Genomic DNA, 4,754 nt, shown 5'->3' with positions numbered 1-4,754 from the left:
AAAACACGTATCTAAAAGGCTGGAAACATAATCTAGCAAGATGCAGTCTTTGTTCAGGCTGGTTTCGCTCACGCACAGTATGCTTTCCAACTTTTACTGGCCAGCATGGCCAGGATCCATCACAGAGATCAACTTATTTGGTTTCTTTAGATCCTCAGATAAAAGATAAAACTGGAGTCTCTCTCCGTTTCTTATATTCCCAAAGGGATTTCTTTGCCTTACAAGTCAGGAAGATGTCCTGGGGATTCAGTCTCCTGTCTCTCAGTCGGGTGCAGGAGCCAAGTTAATTCTCTCTCTTAAATTCAGGATCAAGATAACCCCCACCAGGTCAGCTCGATGTCTTGGTTTATTGCTAATACGTAAACTCAGCTAAACCCATATTCCTTTGTCTAAGACAGACCTGTTTGTCACCTTTATCTAGGCTAGACTGTCTGGTCTTAAACATGTTTTAGTAATATCATACAGGGGAAATTCTTAACTTCACATATAACATTAATAATAACCAGCATGTTATTAACTTTCACATGTTTTTGTACAAATATTATTGCAGTAACATATAGGGTGTGAATGTGGGGGTGCCTAGGGTCACATCAGAGAACACAGGAAAATTGCAGAAGACTGGAAGAGTGCCAGTGTTGTGCTAATATTCAAAAAGAGTAAGCAGTTGACCCGTGTAACTATCTGCCAGTTAGCTTTTGGGAAAGCTGATATGAGATTAATAAAGAATTAAAGGATAGGAATATAATTAATGCCAATCAACATGGGTTTATAGATAATAAGATTTGTCACACAAACCTGATTTCATTCTTTGAAATTACAAATTTGGTTATTAAAGGTAACTGCATAGCTGTAATTGACTTTTGTTAGGTGTTTGACTTACTATCTCATGATATTTTTGTGACCCAGGGATGTACACATCATATTTAAAGAGTTATGTATCTATACTGGCAATTATGTTCTCAAAGCCTTGGAGTTAAGGCAAGTAAACAGGAAGTGACATATCTCAGCCTGGCTTCTTCTAGGCAGGAGGTAATGAACACTTATCTCCCCATCTGGGCATTGTGTATTGTCCACTTAAGGATGTAGGAATATTTGCATATAGAGTCAAAATGCTAATCAAGGGATTGTGATATCTACAAGAGAGAAAATGTATAGGAAGAAATAAAACAGTAGGAAGGGACCTTGTATACAACTAAAGACAATGGATTGCTGGAATATTTCTGGGGGGCAGAGGCACCTCCCTTCCTCCCATCTTTCACTGAGGAGACAAGCTGACAGAATGGGTTGACTCATGAATAGAGGATCATAGACAGGCCTGGCTGAAAAATGCTGCAAGGACTTTGGGGGTGAGCGTTAGTTAAGTTTGGGTTTTAAAATGTGTGTTATAATTTTATTTTACATGTAACCATTTGTTTCAAATAGTTCTACTTGATATCATTTGAATCTCTTCTCTTTGTTAAATAAACTTTTGCTTGTTTTCCCTATATGAAAAAACTTTATGTTCACTATAAACATATCTATGTGCTACATGTTAAATGGATCAGTGACTTGAGATGAAACTGGTGAGATGGAGTGAGTGTACTACTTCTTTCGGAGCAGTGAATATTGTGAGTGTCCAGTGGAACAGAAGCGGGACGCTCCAGAGAGATGTGTGGAGGGCTTGGAGATTGGAGTGTGTCTATTGCTAACCTACAAAGGGAGAGCAGAGCCTGTGTAGGCTAACAGGGGAGTGCTTGTGTTGCCCATAGCTGGGAGCTGATCCATGGCAGGCACAGACCAGACTTCCTCATATTAAGGGCAGAGGGTGGTGGGGTGCCTCACAGCCCTGGGTATCCCTAGGAAGCATCACATAGTTGATTAAAAAATTAGCACTATAGAATATCAATAAAGCACATGTTAAATGGATTAAGAACTGGCTAACTGACAGATTTTTAAAAGTATGTATCAGTGGGTAATCATCAATGAACATGGGTGTTTTTAGTGGGGCTCCAGGGGGATGAGCACCAGGCCCAGTGCTATTCAATGTTTTATCAATGATTGAAAAAATATATAAAATCATTGTTGATAAAATTTGTGGATGATACAAAAATTGGAGTAGTGGTAAATAATAATGAGGATGGGGCAGTCATACAGAACAATCTGGATTGCTTGCTCATTCAAATAAATTGTGTTTTCATATAGCCAAACGCAAAGTTATACATCTAGGAACAGAAATGCAGGTCATAGCTACAGAATGTAGGACTGTATTCTGGAAAACAGTGACTCTGAAAGGGATGTAGGAGTCATCAGGGATAAGCAAGTCAATGTGAGCTCTCAGTTTCATGCTGTAGCAAAAAGGGATAATGCAATTCCTGGACATATAAACAGGGGAGTAGTGAGGTGATTTTATCTCTATGTGTGGGAGACTGATACTGGAATACTGCATATAGTTCAGGTATCCACATTTAAAAAATGTTGAAAAATTGGAGAGTGTGGAGAAGAACCACAAAAATGATTCAAGGACTGGAGAAGACGCCTTACAGTGAGATGCTCAGAAAGTTCAATTTATTTAGCTTATCAAAAAGAAGATTGAGGTGACTTGATTACATTGTATAAGTATATCCAGGGAGAAAAATACCAGGTACTAAAGTGTTCTTTAATCTATAAGAAAGGCATTACAAGAACCAGCAGCTGGAAGGCAAAGTCAGGAACATTCAAATCAGAAATAAGAGAAATTTTTAACGCTTAGAGTGATTAACCATTGGAACAAACTACCAAAAGAAGTAGTGGATTCTGTATTCCTTAATGTCTTCAAATCAAGACTGGAGACTTTCTGAAAGGATGTTTAAGCCAAGCACAAGTTTTGCTTTAGTCAAATACAGGTATTGGGTTCAGTACAGGGGTAACTGGGTGAGATTTAATAGCCTGTGATATACACCAGATCAGATTGGATGATCTAATGGCCCCTGGTCTTACATTATATGAAAAATAGATAGTTCTTGCAACATGCCATCAATGTAAACTAACGTGGGCTTGGTTGGACCAAAGCATGGAGTGAGTTCCAGGGTTTAGGACCCATATCTGTCTAAGTTGTTATACAGTGCCTATCACCAGTGCTTCTCAAAGTTAAGTAGTGTGCACATAAAAATATAATTTTTAACCCTCTCTTCCCTCTGGTCAGCTGGAAGTTGGTTTTGTTTATTTGTAAAAGCTATTTATTACTTTTTTTTTTGGTAGTTGGAAGGCTAAGTTGAAGAAGTCAGTTTTGAATTTTGCCCTGAAAGCCTTCACGTTAATCTATGATTATTAATATCAATTACCATTATATTCCAATAGTGCCTAACAGCCTCAGCTAGGATGGACTCCATTCTGCTAGATGCTGTACAAACATAATAAATGAAGTCACTGCCCCTATGTTTTAGTTTCAAAGGCCAGGGAAGTGCTACATTGTGACACTGTTTCCCACCACAAAAGCAAGGGCAGGGATGGGGTGGAGGAGAGACGATTACAAATATAATAGGATGTGCACAATTCTTAGTCAGTCAATAGTGAGCACAACTCACTACCTGTCTAGCGACTGCATAATTCCTGGTGTCCTAAGAGGCCACCATATATGTGAATATTTTTTCTCTGAGATGTAGGCTGAAAATGTGGTAGACCCAAGTGCCATTGTTGCACAGATCAAAGTATTCTTTAATTTTTTTTCAGTGATGTCTAACAATTTGCAGTCCTCTTTATGCTCCCACAGTAGATTTTATAGATCTCCAGTTCCTCTGGCTCTGCCACCTATATCTTTCTGATTTTTTTTTGACCACTTGTTTCCAGGAAAATTCGGAAGTGCTGCCATTCCCTCCTCTAGTCCTTTGCTAGGCCTCCTTTCAGACAATAATAATTCAGGTGGCTACAGTTGCTCCATTTTATCTGGCTAAATATTTTGTTTCATTCATTCATTCATTCACACAAAGGGTCGACCCAAGCACAAAAGCAGAGTGGGAAGAGACTGAACTTTAGTTCCTAGCCCACCTTCACCTTGACATGGGCCAAGTTTTTGGTTCTATCCCTTTAGTTTGACAAGATGGGACAGGGAATAACTGTGATCGGACTCTCCTGAACAGAAGTTGGTCTGATAAAATATATTTTTGTCCAACCCTCACCCAGCTTGTTTCTCTCTAACGGTCTGGGCCCAATACAGCTACAGCAAAGCTTTAAATAGCTTGTGAGCCATGCGGTGATGCGTAGGGTGACCAGATAGCAAGTATGGAAAATCGTGACAAGGGTGGGGGGTCATAAAAGCCCATATAAGAAAAAGCCCTGAATATCAGGACATCTGGTCACCCTCGGGGTGTTGCTGTTTTCCAAAGCAGCCGCATGGCTTGGCTGCAAGCTCTGGTTAGTGAACAGGATTAACTGGCCTGTCAGCCGCCTGCCTTCCTCACACCACTGCTGTTGAGTAACGGGCAAAAGCCAGACCCACAACAACAGCTTCCTCCCTAGGACTAGAGGGCCTGGGCGGAGGGAAGGAGGGGCGCTGGGCAGCTTCCAGTGCAGGGTGCGGTGCCCAGTAGGGGACACGGGAAACCACACCCCTAAGGCGGGTGAAGCTGAGTCACCACCGGGACCACGGGCGCCCCTGGAGGCTATGTGGGGCGGGGCAGGGACTGAGCCCTGCCCCCACTCCACTCACGCGGAGGAGCGTGGCTGGCACTGGAGAAGGGGAGCGGCCCGGGCTGGGCTCAAGCACGTCACGGGGTCGCTGACAGGGGCAAGCAGGGCTG

The sequence above is a fragment of the Emydura macquarii genome, unplaced genomic scaffold, assembly GCF_026122565.2.
Source record: "Emydura macquarii macquarii isolate MOO-44397 ecotype Brisbane River unplaced genomic scaffold, CSIRO-AGI_Emac_v2 contig_2636, whole genome shotgun sequence".
Lineage (NCBI taxonomy): Eukaryota > Metazoa > Chordata > Testudines > Chelidae > Emydura > Emydura macquarii.
This window is presented reverse-complemented; position numbering follows the sequence as displayed.